General features: G+C 43.2%; 1 protein-coding gene across 3 annotated transcripts in view; it reads left to right on the plus strand.

Annotated features, from left to right (window-relative positions):
* The first annotated feature begins 4,481 nt into the window (after nt 1-4,481).
* The window catches only part of PTK2 (protein tyrosine kinase 2), a 190,839-nt gene continuing 179,327 nt past the window's right edge, over nt 4,482-15,993 (plus strand). For 2 of the 3 annotated variants that reach the window (XM_066175413.1, XM_066175420.1), the window contains exon 1: nt 4,556-4,633. The gene's annotated coding sequence lies outside the window, so the exon portion shown is untranslated. Of the gene's footprint in view, nt 4,634-15,993 lie in introns of all 3 variants that reach the window. The other variant, XM_066175437.1, reaches the window with a different exon arrangement.

The raw sequence follows: 15,993 nt of genomic DNA on the forward strand, positions 1-15,993 counted from the left end.
TTTTTTTTAATCCAAAAAGAAGCAGAGACGTATAAACATTCACGTTTTGGTGCCTTTAATGGTATTTACTATATGTACTTTCCCTTCACTGATGCCAGAGTACAATGTAGACTCCTTACATATGCAGTTGACTTCTTCATCTGAGGTTGATTTAGGTGATTGTAAAAGAAAATAAATCCTCTTACACCGAAGGATGTTACTGTGTATTATGTGAAATATTTAGCATCTTGCCATTTTCTCTTTTTTTTTTTTTTTTTTTTCCTCCAAATCCCTATTTCATCAGCACAGCTTGAAACAGCCCTACAGTTCAGAGCTACCTGCTCATTCTGGTTCCATTAATGAATATTTACCATCCTGCAGAAAAGTGGAGGATGCCTGGCTGCAGCTGTGCTCCCAAACACCGGAAAGAACTCATTCTCTTCAGAGCCATTACCCCCAGCTCTGTCACTTAATAGAAGGAAAGACAATACATGCTACACTGTAATGAAATTTCCTACCTTTTTGTTTATACCAGGTTTAATAAGCCCTGTAAATTAAATGAGGTAATAGCATGGACTGTTCAAATAATAATAGTAGTATTAAACTAAATGTCTTCCCTTCATATTAATCATTTCATAATATATTACAGGGGACAGTTGTCTTTTCCACCTACCAACAACCTCTGTGTAGACAGAGCGGGCAAGAAAATAATTTTACATTTCTACGCAGGTTCTCAAGAATCAGAAGAAAACAAGGACCTTAGAAGACAAAGGAGTAAGTCTCAACTTGTAGAAGTTTAGCTGAGTAAAGATCTGGGCTAATTAGCAGAGGTCTCTCTCACTTAATTGAGAAAAATAGGAGTTATCAGACAGCAATTCATTGGATTCTCAATAGGCTGGATGGATGGATGGATGGATGGATGGATGGATGGATGGATGGATGGAAGGATGGATGGAAGGATGGATGGACAGATGGACTACTGGCAGTGCCTTTCTCATAGGCAATTAGTTTGGATGAGGCTGTAAAGCTGGAGGGGGGAAAATGGCAGAGATTTTTATGTGGGTGCCTTGCAGTGCTGACAGAAACCCTGTCATCCTGCTCGTGCCTCATGAGTTTCTGCTGAGATTATTGGATTGGATAATGGAGAAACTTTTCACTGGACATTACCACAGCTCCCCCTTCCCAGCTGAGAGCTCAAATTATCAGCTTTTATGGACCTTTCTTTACATTTGACTAAAACCTGGATTCTGTAACACAACAGAGATCCCTCACATTTTTATCAGTCAGTACGTTGCTGAAGGGTTCTGCTTTGACAAGCAATCTTCTGATGAAGGAAAGGAACAAGAAACCAACAAAAAAAATTTCACCATGACCTAAAACAGAATGTTCAGGATTTACTACAAACCATCACTTTGATAGATTATTTTGGGCTTGCCTTCATCCCATTAGAACCAATGGAAAAACTCCCAGGGACTTCAGACAACATCCTTTTTTTCTATATGAAAAAGTGAAACTATTAGAAGATAGAACAGAATGTAAGAATCAGATTCACAGCTCTACCACTGCTCTGGTTTTCTTCTCTCTCCTCCACAAATCACCTAAATAACTCTTTAATAGTTTTTCCACCTGTAAATTGGAGACACTTGGTACACCGATGTTCAGAGAATCTGCAGATTCTCTGCATAAAGTTCTAAAAATACAGGAACAATAACTATTTATTAAAGCAAGGACATTTGAAAAAATGCCTAAATGAAGAATGTTTATTAAAACTCTATATAAAACCAATTGAACATACAGTGCATGACAGAAAGTAGGGATGGCTGCTGTCCTGAATGCACAGGATACAGCACTGGAGAGGAGCTGTTTGGTTTGAGACCTGTTCATCTGGTGAATTATTTGGGGTTTTGGCAACTCAAATACTGTTTGAGCTTTCCAGTGTGAAAAATGGGGATAACTATCTTCTTCACAAGTTTGTTCAGAGGCTACAGCACTGATATCTTTGGGAGAAAGCAGAGACAGAGGAGGAAATGATCAGTAATTGGGATCAAACGCTGGCAAGGGTCATTTAGTGCAATTCTCTGCTGTTGGTAACAACTGTATCATAAAAAATTATGAAGCTCCATTTTCCCTTTCATTTTCTCTTTCCAGTAATTATACCACCTCTTCTCTGTATATTAATCAGAACACACGCTCCTATTTCACTCAGTCATTTCCTTCCATTTTTACCATTCCAGTCCTCAGGAGCATTTGATTTTTCCTGTGTGTTACCATGAACATCATCTTTATTGATGTCTCCCAACTTGCTGGCATCAGTAATTTTAATTAGCACATTTCTACCTTTTTCTGGCAAGAGCATCAATAGTGATCCCAAGACCAATAATTACAAAATAACAAATCATTCTTCCCTCCCTCCCTCCCTCCCTCCTTCTTTCATTTCTGCACAGCGATCCAGCTTCAGTACAAGAGAGAGTATTTGGTATCCTGTCTCCAGGATATCCAACAGCCTGCTGGTTATGTCCCAGCATTTCTGCAAAAGATGGATCAGAATACTGGACTGCTGTTTATATGGTGCTCAGTGCATTTGTATCATGCTCAGAGCTTATCTAATGGATTGGCTCCTGGAGGAGCTTGGGACATTTCAAGTGGGATTCACCTGAAAAAACTGCATTTACAATCTAGGTCCCTACTTGCTCCTTGAGTTTCCTTATGGTGCCTGGTAAACTAAAAAGTGTAGGTAAGTTTATGAGTGGGAGTTGTCTTACCCTGAAGTAAACTGCCCAGATTTTATCAGTGAAATTCACATTCCAAATACCATTTATTATATTGAGCAGTTCTCTATCAACCCTCATTAGAAGCAGCTCAGGAGTTGGACTCGATGGTCCTCGTAAGTCCCATCCAACACAGGATATTCTATGATTCTGTGCCCCTGCCTCCAGTTTCCAGAGACATGGTAACTTTCAGAGGTGGAAATCTGGGATCTGCTCAAGCTCCAGCCGCCTGTGGCAGGCAGGAGAGCAAAAAATGAGTTCAGCTTCCACAAGAGATAAGGGAAAGATGAGTAGAGACATTTGAAACAGCTCTTTCCCAGAACCACAGAATCATTAAGGTTGGAAAAGACCTCCAAAATCATCGGGCCCAACCTTTGTCCAAACACCACCATGTCAACTAAACCACAGCACCGAGTGCCACGCCCAGTCCTTTCGTGAACACCTTCAGGGATGGTGACTCCACCACCTCCCTGGGTAGTTTCTTCCAATGCTTGACAGCCCTTCCCATGGAGAGAATTACTCCTGATGTCCAACATGAACCTCTCTTGGTGCAGCTTGAGGCCATTTCCTCTTGTCCTGTTACTGGTTGTCTGGGAGAACAGGCCAACTCCCATTTTTCATCTGGAATGTGCAGCTCTGGGCTCCTCAGTACAAGACATGGAGCTCCTAGAGTGGGTTCAGCAGACATAGTGAAGGGACTGGAACATCTCTCTTTTATGAGGAAAAGCTGAGGGAGCTGGGTCTGATCAGCCTCAAGAAGATATGACTGAGAGGGGACCTCATCCCTGTCTGTCAGTGTCTGCAGGGAGAGCTCCGAGAATGGACCAGGCTCTGCTTGCTCTGCCCAGCAATGGGACGAGAGGAACAGGCAGGAACTGATGCCCAGGAAGTTCCACCATTGCCCAGAGTGGGTGTGGAGTCTCTTTCACTGGAGATATTCCAGCCCTGCCTGGACACAATCTTGTGCCTGTGCTATGGGATGGCCCCGCTTGAGAAGGGAGGTTGGACCAGATGACCCCACTGTGGTGCCTGCCAGCCTCTCCCATTCCATGATCCGCCGATTTCAGATTTTTGTTATTAAATATACACAATGCCTGATGGGCACTCAAACACTGAAATAATTTCAAACTAAACTCCAAATATTTCCTTGAAAGAGAGTGTCACAGAGTCACATAACCACAGACTGGGTAAGGTTGGAAGGGACCACAGTGGGTCACGGAACGCAGAATATTCTGAGTTGGGAGGAACCCACAAGGATCGCCGAGTTCAACTTGTAATGGCCCACACGGGGACCGAAGCCACAGCGAGCACCAGGCTCTGCCCAGCGCCAGCGGGTGCGAGCCCCGGCTCAGGCAGGGTCATCCCGGAGCACAGGCACAGGATCTGGGATACCGCCACGGAGGGAGACTGCACAACCCGAATACCTCAGTGTCAGCACAAGAGAACAACCGTGCCAGCCGGTGCCACTGGGCGAGGACAAGGGGTTAAACTTCGCCTCTCCCCGAACAAATTCGCCAGATCCCGTCAGGATCCGCGCTGCCTCGGGGACGGAAAGAAAGAGGCGGGGAGGGAGGGAGGGAGGGAAAGCCCTTGAGGCGGGCGCGGGGACGGGACGCGCCTTCCCCACCTGCCCCGCCTCGCTCCCTGAGGGGCGGCACCGTGACCCCCCCACAGCCATGTTGGGGGGGGCAGCGGCGCATCCCATGGTGCAGCGCGCCGGGAGGGCGGGGAGAGGGACGGAGGGAGGGAGCGGAGGAGGAGGGAGGCGGCACTGCCCGCGCAGACCCGGCGGAGCCTTCTCCTTCTCTGCGTCCTCCTCCTCCTCCTCCTCCGCCGCGGCTTCTCCTCTTCGCCGCGGCGCTGGAGGCGGCCGTGCCCGCAGCGCGGTGAGTGCCGGCGGCGAGCGCTGCCCGGGGAGGGGGCGGGCGAAGCGGCCCCGATTTACATCACGGGGAGGGGGCGTAGGGGGGCAGCGGCGTCTCCTTCCGTGTCCCCCGCCCCAGCCCCCGGCTCGGGGAGCGGCGGTGGCTCCGCAGGGAAGGGAAGATCGTCCCTGGTGCCGCCCGTTCCTGTGTCCCCGGGGAGGGGCTGCCGCGGACACCGGGGCGCAGGAGACACCGGGCGGTGGGCTGGGGGTCTCTCCGGGCAGAGCCGCTTCCCTCTCCGGGAGGGCAGGATTGGAAGGGGATGGAAGAGGAGGAGGCTGCGGGGAGAGGTCATCTGGTGCCCCGCCTGCTCTGTCCCCCACCCCGGGGGATCCGGCCGCCCCCTGCGCCCTGCCCGCCCCGCAGCCCCGGCCGGTCCCACCGGATGTGTCGGGAGGCGGCGAGGTGGAGCGGGACGGTCCGTAAAGTAAACAAAGGGAAAGGGAAGGGAGGAGGAGGAGGTGTCCCCTCGCTGCCGGAGCCGGACCGCCTGCCTTTGCCCCTTCCCCTCCTCAGGCGAGCGCGTAAATTGGTGGCTGCCTGTTGGAACCGGAGCGGGAGCTCAGGGGAAGTGGTTGAGGTTTCTTCTCTTTAGGGTTTGGGGCTTTTTTTAGGTGTGTGGGCTTTGGGGGTTTATTTTTGGTTTGTTCTGCTACTGCGCTCGCTGGGACCGTGTGATCCAAAAAGAATCGGGGCAGCGCTCCGGTCCCTTAAGCCGGGGACAGCCGCCGGCGTCTGCAGCGGGGAAGGGCAGCGGCGTCCCCTCGGCGCGGCTCGTGGTCGGCCCGGTGGTGCCACAGAACTTGGATCGCACAGAGGAGCCTTTGCTCTTCTCGGGGAAATCTGATACTTTTTTTCGTTTTCCGGTTGTAAACCTGATTTTGGAGTACAGTGAGAATTGCAGCTGTAACAGAGAATCGTTCTCCTCAAATCCCCGCGACTAATTGTGAAGCATATGCTGTACGTTGCCAGTTCTCACATCTATTCTCTTCCCAGACCTCCTGTGCTCTGGTGATGCTTTTTTGGGACAAGGGGTAGACTTTACTCTTTGGTTTCTCGTTCGTTTTTTGTTGTTGTTTTCTGGCTGAAGCAGTGTTGGTTGTGTTGTTTCTGTGTTAGCAGTCAGCCCTATTCAGTGCCCTCGGAGCAGGGTATCCTGCAGGCCCTGGCACTGGAGCAGCGTCAGCCTGGAGCCCAGTTTTTGGCAGTTTCACTGGGATAAGAGCAGTGCTGGAGCAAAGGCATTAAACAAAAAGTTCACTTGAAAAGAGAAACATTTGGGAATTCATACCGAAATATTTAATGCAAATGTTAGTGCAAGACTGAAGTGGTATTGCAGTGTCCCTTGAAAATTCACACTCCTTAGGCATTAGGTTGTTTGACATGTTCTTTCCCTCTCCTGGATTAATTGGAAAAGTCCCACATTCCTCGAAGCTAATCTGCCTTTATCGTCTCTTGTTCTGTTAAACCTGGGTAAGGTCAGGAGCACAACTGGATTGGGGCCAGAGAATATTAAATGCTACACAGTTATTTGGAACAGTTTGTTATCTCACTGATGTGCACGTCCAAAATTCCACCACTTTCTTTCTCCACCTGACCCTTTTTGTTGTTACCCCTGAAATCAGGCTTGTTACCCTGCCCCCTCTGTGGGAACACCTTTGCCTGTGTGGTGTGATCTGTGGATGGGGAACACAGCCCTTGGATTTCTTAAAGCAGGGTTTGTGGCTGAGATTCTGTACAGAACGTGTGTGTGTATCTTTGAGATCAATCCATGCAGGAAATTCAATGGACTAAAATCTGGGATCCTGTTAACAGAACAAAAAGGAAAGAGACACTGGTTGCTGGACAAATTGTCTCTCACAGGACTGCAAAAACTACAGGCAACTCAACAAGAGAAAAACAGTTCTGAAATTAATTTGTCTTTTGTGCTATTGTGTCTTAAATGCAGTTTTTGTGGAACATGGCTGGGATTGATGTTTGTGTTGGTTGACCTGTTATTTTGCAGGAAGGTTAAAATGTATACATGAAAGGAAAATGACGTGGTGCTTTTTTTTCAAAAGCTCTGTGCTGTTTTTGGCCTTGGGTATTAAAGGTACTAAGCATGTGTAATGACACAGCAATCAACTAGTAGCCTGTTGGAATACTTCATCCAGAAAGGAATATTCTTAGAACAGCACTCATGTCTTGAATGTGTAATTTGCTGAAATAACTTTAAAAATTCTTTCAAGATATCTAGTGATGTGACTTTGCTTCAGAGTGTGTTACCTGTTGTGGGAAGGGCTATTTTTTTTTGTTTGTTTGTTTTTGTAATATAATGGTTTACCATATGAGTAATAATTGACTGGGGTATCTCAGTATTATGAACTCCACCAAGCTAATAGATATTTTGGGGAGGATGATAAGAGGAGAGAAAAGCAGGAGTGTTTTCTAGGGATTAAGTAGTACGAGAGGTGGCTTTGATGTTTTATGAGATTGTGTTCTGTTTTTTTAATGCATCTATGAATGTGGTGGGTTGCTTTTTTCTCCACTAGGAGGGTAACTAAAGAATCAATAATTTGTTTCTTGCCATTTGTGTAAAAAAATGATGTTTTTCCCCTGGTAGGCACTGCTGTTTTAGTAGTATTGTCTTTATTTTGATATAATATTCATAATAACAATACAGGCTTTTCCCATTCATTTTACATCTTTTAGGATTTATGGGAAAGTCCTTTTTCCTATGAAAAAGGACTTTGTCTTCTCAAAGTGTTGTTTTGGAGAATATTGGTAACAATAAATAGGTTGGAATTTTGCTGTTAAATCTCTATAAAAACACACAAGATTTGAATAGTCTGATGTGGTTTTATCTGTCTTAAATTGGACCTTTCTACTTTTACATTTTATGTAGATTACTGCCTGAAGTGTATTTTCGCATTCTGGATAAATGTCAGTAACTGGGCAGAAGGTGCTTAAAAAGGAATTTGTGCTGGAATTCATATTCCAGATCTATTTCCTGGTGTGACTGATTTAACTCCATCAGATGTGGTTTCCAGACTAAATGTGTGTTTCCTTTCGTCTTGTTGGTATAATGCTAAAGTTTCAAGTACCATTGAAAACATGGACGTAGTGACTTAATTTCTTGAAAAGGTTTTAATTACAGGTCAGAATTTTAAAAATTGCAACAAAGAAATTCTCACTACATCACTTGGAGTTGCTGTATGGAATAAGAGCAGAAATTATGGAGAAACACTCTAAAAGTCAATGTAGAATGCATTTATTTAGCACCAGAACTACAGTGATCCTTGTCTCCCTGAATGGAAACTTTTGCAGGATAGTTATGTGCTAAAAGCTGTCTTTTTTATTCGAAGTGTTCAAAAAAAACCAAACAAACCCAAACAACAAACAAACCTAGAACCTTGATGCAGATTAATACAAGAGCAGAGTTTGTAAATTGTTAGCAATTTCAAGTGAGTCTCTTGGTTTGTATATAATGCCACTTAAAGGCCTTGAAAGTTGTGTGTTCTACCAGTGTTCAGTGAGTGTGGTTTATTGTGTCTGTCACAAAGACAGGAAGCTGAAAGAATGGGAAGTGAAGTGGAAAACGTGGTATCCAGATAGATCCCTGGGTTTAAACAGGGGATTTTTGGGTGTAGGAAAGGAAGGACTTTGGTGAAGATGATCAAGTAGACCTTTCAGAAAGTTTTCATTCCTTATGTCCTGCGCTCCATATTGAGGCAGTCGTTGATAGCTAATAAGAAAAACTATCGAAGAAAGGGATAATATAAGGGCTGAACAGTTTAAAAACCTGTGAGTTTAGGGTTATAGGCTTAAATTTTTATGTTCCCTATCCCATTCCCGGATAACTTTTGTGTTTCTTCCACCATGTAAGCTTCCTAATATAGGAGTTTATTGCTTGTCCAGCATTGTGCTCCTGATGCTGGGCTACGAATCTTGTATTTACATCTCAGACTTCTGAGTGTTAGGGGCTTTTATTTAAAAGAACCCCACAAAAATACAATCAGGCAACCAAAAGCGCAAAAAACTTTGTGTGGCTTGATGTGTTTTTCTGGGTTTGTATTAAAGCAGACACAGGAGAGACAGCTGTGGTTACCCAGGTGTGTGGGAGCTTTCCAAGCTACCATCTCCATGTAAATGTCAGCAGTTCTTACACCTTTCAGCAGATCAGAGGGGTGGGTTGTTGGAGGGAGTTCACTCGGGGAATTGTGTGTGGAAGAAAAAGTTTCAGAGGTGGCAGGAGAATCATAGAAACTGATTTGCTCGGGCTCTGACGGTGCTTGAGATATGGAGATGCAGCTCAGTGGTGGTGAGAGTGGTTCATGGTCACTGCTAGAAAATTACCTATTAAATGCTGAGGGAGCAGAGACCTTACTGGCTACTGTACATCTCATGGATTTTATCACTGAAGATTCCAGGCAGTGCTTAAGGACTGGGAAAAGAAGGGACACCTGGTTAAAGAGGTGCGTTCACAGCTGCAAAAGACATCAGTTAACTCATTCTGAGCCTCTGCTAAACCAAGTATTCATCTCCTTGAAACATAGCTGTTTGGAGCAAGAAAACAGGAAAAAAGATTAAAAAAAGAAATCATCATCTGCTTCAAATCCTTCCTACAGACTTCAGTGGGACTACAGGAAAAATTACCTCTGCCTTCCAAAGACACTTTAGAGGCTCAGATAGTCTAGGAAGAAAATGGAAGATAGTTTCTGAAATCTGGTTTACAGGGTTTGAATGCAACTTCTCTCAAGTAAAAATCAGAATGGAAGAGGTAATTAACAAATGCTGAGGGCAGCAGGCTTTGTTAGAGAACATCTGATTCATTAGTCTGAATTCTGGGTGCATTTAAATCTTCTTCAGCTCTACAGCAGTCCATGGCTGAACTGGCAAAACTCTCCTGAATTGGATTTGCTTTTTTGCCTATGACTTCAAGATTATTTTCCTGCCCTCTGATTTTCTGTGTTACTCCTCTGCCCCTTTCTGTCATGTTCAGTGCAGAATGGGCATATGAAAGAAGTTTTAAGTAGTTTTTGTTAGTTTCCTGTTGCATGGCAGCATTACTTTTTGTTTTTCTTCTGGGAAGGCAACCTGACAAGCACTCCACTCTTTCATTTTGCTGCAGAGTTCCAACTTGGAAGCAGTGTAGTATAAGTCACTTTAGAGTTAATCCCTCTAATGTTGACTCTTTCCCTGCCCATGAGTAATTTAATTCATTTCAAGACCCCAGACTAATTTCCTTCCTTTTGCCCAGAAGTGTATAAGCAGAACCTCCAACCACTGCTGTCAATGCAGCTACGTTGAACATTTAATTTGGAAGTTCTAGCCTGTGTATGTGTCAAGAGTCCTTAAATGAGGCACTTGTTGCCTTTGCAGAGACAGAAGTGACTGAGCTGAAGTTGTTCCAGTGTTTGGGACAGTGAGAGAGGGGTCAGAGGGCTCTGCTGACTCTGAGCTGCTCCTGCTTCCTCTGCTGCCATGCTTGGGCCTTGCTTTGTTTACCCACACATAGAAATGTGCAATTCCTGCTTTTGTTTTATTTTGCTTCAGAGGAGGAGAGAGGGAGCAGACTATCTGAGCCTCTGAAGTGTCTTTGGAAGGCAGTGATAATTTTTTCCTGTAGCCCCATTGAAGTTTGTAGGAAGGGTTTGAAGCAGCAGATTTTTTTTTTCTTTCTTAAATCTTTTTTCCTGTTTTGTTGCTGCGAACAACTAGGTTTCAAGGTGATACTAGAAGTTTAGTTTAGCAGAGGCTCAGGATGAGTTAAATGATTTGTTTTGCAGTTGTGAGTGCACCTCTTTAACCAGGTATCCAGTTTTTTCCCCAGTCCTTAAGTCCTTAAGTGATGTAATGACTGAGATGTACACTAGCCGGTAAGGTCTCTGCTCCATCAGCATTTAATAGGTAATTTTCTAGCAGTGCTTCCAAGATTGCTCCATTGAAGGTACTGGTGAGGGACTTAGAAATCCCAACGTCTGAGTTACACCCAGTGGTGGAGATTTACGTCGATCAATAGCTGTTTCATCCTGTCTGTTGCAGGCTTTGTGTTCAGCATGAATGCTGAGGCAAGTTTGTTCTCAGTAATACTCCGCAGCTTTGAGATTCAGAAATTCTGTGATCTTCAAAAGAGAATTTCCTCGTACTGATTTCAGGCAATCTTTTAAATTCTTTTTCTATGAAAGTGTCAAAACATAAAATCTGCCACCATTTTCTTACTTGCACATAGGTATTTATTCTTGTGGTGGTTTTTTTTTTTTTTTTTTTTTTTTTAAACTGGGCAGTTCTTTCTGTCTTCAGAGGGGCAGATAATCTGTGTAATGGGTTAATATGCTGGAATTTTTATTGCCTGCTTTTTTCAAGTAAAGGTTAAGACAGACAGAAGAAAACTAACGTTAGTGTTTAAAAGAGTACAGTTCCTTTTTATTTTTGGTTAACCAACCAAGTTGTTTACCAGTTTTTCCCCCTGCTGTTTCTAATGCACTTTTCAAACAGAAATTCTTTTTGCTGGTGGCTGAATGCTCTTGTGGTTCTTTTTTGCCTGGGTGTACCTCACGTTTTAGCAGTCTCCTCCTCCATCCGCTTTGCTGCTTTACTGATGCTCTTGTGGTGGAAGCTTTTTACAGGCAGACTTAATTCATAATAGATTTCCCAGTGTAAGCACAACATGGATGTGTAACAGGTAACTTTGTCATTCAGTTGTTGGAACTAACTTTTTGTAAAGAGGTGAACTTCATACTTCAGTTTTGTGTAAGTCCCTTCCCCTCTTTCTTCACCCTTTCCCCCACCAAGTTTGTGTTCTTGCCACTGTCCAGGACCTCTCATGCCTGATCATGTTGGTTTTGTCAACCAGTGGTGCAGGCAGATGGGAGCCACTAACACAGCCACAGTATCAGCAGTTGGGGCTAATTTTATTTCTCCTCGTGTGGCTTCTTCTTTTCCTTTCAATGGCGGAATTAATCCAGCAGCTGTGTTGTTGTTGATTTCCCTTTAATATAAAGGACAGTGAACCCTGGCTCAAAACCACCTCAGTTCTGAGGTGCTTCCTGTGGGTGGGTTTGAAGTGCCTGTCACCAGGAGAAGCAGAAACCGTGATGTTGGATCCAGGTTGTGAGTTTGAGGTCCCATCCTAGAGCTTGGAATGAGCCTTGGCATGGCCACTGCAGTTAATTCGTGTTTGTCAGTGTGCTTGTTACCCCTCGTCTTGCCTGACTCAGAACTGCATTTGCTAAATAAAATACATTTCATTTTGCAAGTATGGCAGAAAAAGGGCTGATAGATAATATATGTACACAGAATTGTACCTTCCAATTAATGAGCCACAAGTTGGAAAGTTTTAATCTCTTGAGTTCCATTTTTAATTGTATCAAAAAACTATTTAATATTGTTACATTTTAATCTTGTTTTCCATTACCAGCTTTCACCCAGGAAACCTTCGCAGACTGCTGACATGTGTTGGTCTCTCGCTCTCAGTGAAGCTCTTTGCAAATGTTACAAATTACAGTTTCAGTTCTTACTCTGGTGTTAACAGCTCCATTATGGGAAGACTGTTAATTAATGGCTAAAGAAGTAATTCTGAATTTTTATCAGCTCTCATTTTCTATTTCAGGCTTAAGTACTATATCCTAGAGGCTTCTAGATTTCAGTTAGTTTATTAATTATCTTGTCATTTCCACTTCAGTTTGTATAAATCACAAAGCCGCCTGTTTTCTGCACTTGTTCAGCTCTACAGCCTCTGTTACTACTCTGTGTATAGTGCATTTTGATTTTTTTTTTTTTGTTCAAATGTTCTGCTCAAAATATGCTTTTAAACTCCTGCAAGAGCTGCATGAACTGGGATGTGCAGGTTATTGATTGATGGGTGCCCAGTTTGTGATTAACCTCGCTCTGCTGGTACAGGTCAAGAAATGCTCTGCTGTGGTGTAGCAGGGGGGTAAATAATAATTTTTCTTCTGGATTCAGCACTGGTAGGATTTAATTAGAATTCTGTTCAGTTTTGTGCACTGGACATCAAGAAAGGGTTTTCTTTTTTTCAGTGCTTTTAGTAGCAGATGCTGGAGCGCATGACATCCAAGAACTGAACAAATTAAGATTTTAAGACTTAACAAGAGATAAGAAGTTAAGTTATTCCCATGCATTAGGCTACTACAAGGATAAAGATCATAAAGGATTACAGGGACTAAAGTGAGAATTAGTTGACTTAAATAATGGGACCAAAGACTTGAGTTGCTGCTTGTGGAGGAAGACTTATAATTCCAAGAATAACAAACCATTGGAATAGATTAGGGAAGGGACTTACCCCTGACAATCTTCAAGAACAAATTAGACATCTGACAGAAAGGGGATGCTGTTCATTCCTACCTCAGGAGTGGCACCTTGACAAGGTGAATCCTGTCCAGCACTGGTTTTACTGAGAACATGTAAAGAATGTGGGGTTGTTATTTGCAGGATTATGGTGATGATCGAAAGGTAACTGAGAGTTCTCTCTGAGTGCCCTTTGTTATCTCTGCAATTGCCCCAGACTGTGCAGTTTTGATGGGAATCTGTCCCAGGCAAAAGCAGATTTTGTTTCCTTTGTGGAAGGCTGGAAAAGGTCATGGGGAGAAGAACTTTCCTGTAAATGAAACTGTCATGTTACCTGCATAGGGCTTAGAAAACAGCGTTATAAACTGGTTACTGATATTACAGCAATTAGTTTAGCTACTGTTTTATCCAGTTTCAAGGAGGAAAACATGCAAGACTTTTAAACTGCACAAACAAGTTGATAAAGTGACCTTAGGATGACTTTTCTTATTTCTTATAATATTGCCCTTTAATTAATTACAATTTATTATCATATACTAATAAGATGAGCTTTGTTTTCAGAATGATAGGAACTTCTGTTGACTCCTTTCTTTGTTTCTCTGTCGGTCTGTCACTCTTCAGGATGATAATTTGTATTTGATATTTTACCACTAGGCTTTGTCTTCATCATAACTCACATGAATCTGTTTTAAAGCAAGTCAGAATGTTTCTCAGCATTTTCCCATGGAAGGAACAAGTTGCTACTGAGATTGGGAAGCAAAATTAAATAATCTTTAATGGAAATGTGTGTGAAGACAAAATGTAATCCTGACTGGCTGTACCTGGTACAGCTGCTGCTGAGAGCTGGGATTCATGGAGCAGCCTGCATTTGAGATGATCCTCAGGAAAGGGTAAATGCATGGATCTGGTAGCTTTTTAATCACTAGGTTAAAAATCAGAGGCAAAAGCTGTTGAAATTAACACTTGAGTGCTGCCTCTTAGTTTTCATGGTGTCTTTGGGCTAAATGGTGAAGGTAAAAGTGTGCATCTGTGTGGGAACTTGTGTAAATTGCTGTGGTCTGGGGAAATGTCATTTAAGAAGCCCCCAGTTGGTGTGGAAGTAAAGGGAAGACTTTTTCTTGTCATCTGCATTAAAACCTGTTTAATCAGTTCTAAAAACTGGTTTTCTTGTTTAGGATTGTCTTTGTAAATTGTGGGATTTCGACTGATGGCTGGGAGGAAACTTCCACCAAGGAAGAGGATTGCAGTTCCTATACTCCTTCCTGATTATGTACAGAAATTGTTTTATACATATTGACCAATGGTTATCAGGAAAAACCAATCCATTTCTGTAGGTGAAAAATACTGTTTTTATTTTGCCCACGTATTTTGAAGGTACAATTTGAGGATTGAAATTTCTAAGAGAAATAGTGGAAAAGTATATGGGATGTGGTTTTTTGGGGGAATATTCTGACTTGGTCTCTTCTCAAACATTTTGTGAATATTAGATTGAGTTTAGTCCCTCTTTTTTGGGTTGTGGATGTAAAAAAAATCAGTCAGAACCTCTTTAAAACTTAGTCAAAGAGTGAATTCAAAAGGAGAAGTGGGATGTAATACTGAATTCACTTCTGTTCCATTTCCTGCCTGGAGTTCCTGACGGGATTTCATTTGTATAAGAAATTGAGCTTTGGTACTCTGGAAATTTGCTACCTACATGAATTTATTAAACGGCCAAGTGAATTTTTTTTTAGAAGCTTAGGCCCCTTTAGAGGAAGCTGGTGTGCAGCGCACTATTAATCCTCAGATGGGGATTTAAATGAAGTCAAAGTTTAGTTGTGTCACGGGCTCCCAGCCCCTGCTCATTCAGCTCAGTGCAGGGGGGGGTTTCTTTGTGTGCCAGCAGCGCTGCTCCTCTCACGCTGTTCCAGGGCTGGGCCTTGCTCTCCTTTCATCAGAACAGGAGAGGGAATTCTTCAAGACAGGAGTGTGTAACATTGGCTTCCTTTTACTACTGAATCAGCTTTTTCTCCTCTTAAAGGCAAACAAAACCTTTAAACTGTTTCACAATCTGGAGAGAGTATTGAACAGAGCTTCCCTTCCTAGGAAACAGGTTTTGGAGTTCTGTAATATATGTATCTGTGTGGCTTTTTGGTGCTAAATGGGGATTGCACTGAAGTTCTCTCATTCAGAACCTTTTGGTACCTCTGTGGAAATAGATACTGAGCACCAGTATTCTTAAGTAGGAACATTGGTCGTATTATACCGAGGAGGAGATCATAGAGTGAAAGTACAAAAAGGGAGAGGACTGCACAAGTTGTGAAAAATAAATGTACATAAAGCACATTTCTGTGAATACCTTGCTCTTGAAGTTGATAGAAGTAGAAAAACAAGGCTAGACCTTGTGGGTAGCTGGGTCGAGTTTTGGAAAGGCAAGATGAAAGGGGTGAGTTTGAGAAAGGGTTTGGAGCACAGTCAAAATGAAGTGGGGAGGGGGAGAGTGGTGCCCATGTGCATATAATGTGAGTCCTTAATGCACAGCTGTTGCTTGAAATACGATCGTTTTTTGGACTGAGTCTGTGTTACAGCAGTTTGAAGTGTTATGTTGAACTTGTGTTCTGTGTTGTTAAAGCTTTGTCTTTTTAGCTGATTTTCATGTGAGCTGATGGCTCACATGAATAGGAGGTGATAGAGTAAGTATGAACTTTTTTTTTTTTGGCGTGTGTTTTTAGTATGATATGGAATTGTGATCTTACTGAAGTTTGTACTTCTTTCCCAAATTAAGTTTTACCGACCTGGTTAAAATTTTCTGCAGAAGTCCTGGTGGTGCAGCTGACAGTGGCCATAGGGGGATGGGTGTCTTTTGGGGTGATGTGCTTAGGCTTTATGTTTGGGCCCACTAATGTGTCCAGATTCTGCTTCATGGACTATATTCTTGTGGTGGCCAAGCCACTATGCAGTGGTAAGATGAAATTAATGCTTATGTGCCAATTATCCTGAAACAAGACTATTAAATCCTCACAGCATTGTCTGTGCAAACAGTGCTTTTGAGTTGGTCT

This window comes from Chamaea fasciata, unplaced genomic scaffold (genome assembly GCF_029207755.1).
Source record: "Chamaea fasciata isolate MVZ Bird 193981 ecotype frontalis unplaced genomic scaffold, bChaFas1.0.hap1 SCAF_1, whole genome shotgun sequence".
NCBI lineage: Eukaryota > Metazoa > Chordata > Aves > Passeriformes > Sylviidae > Chamaea > Chamaea fasciata.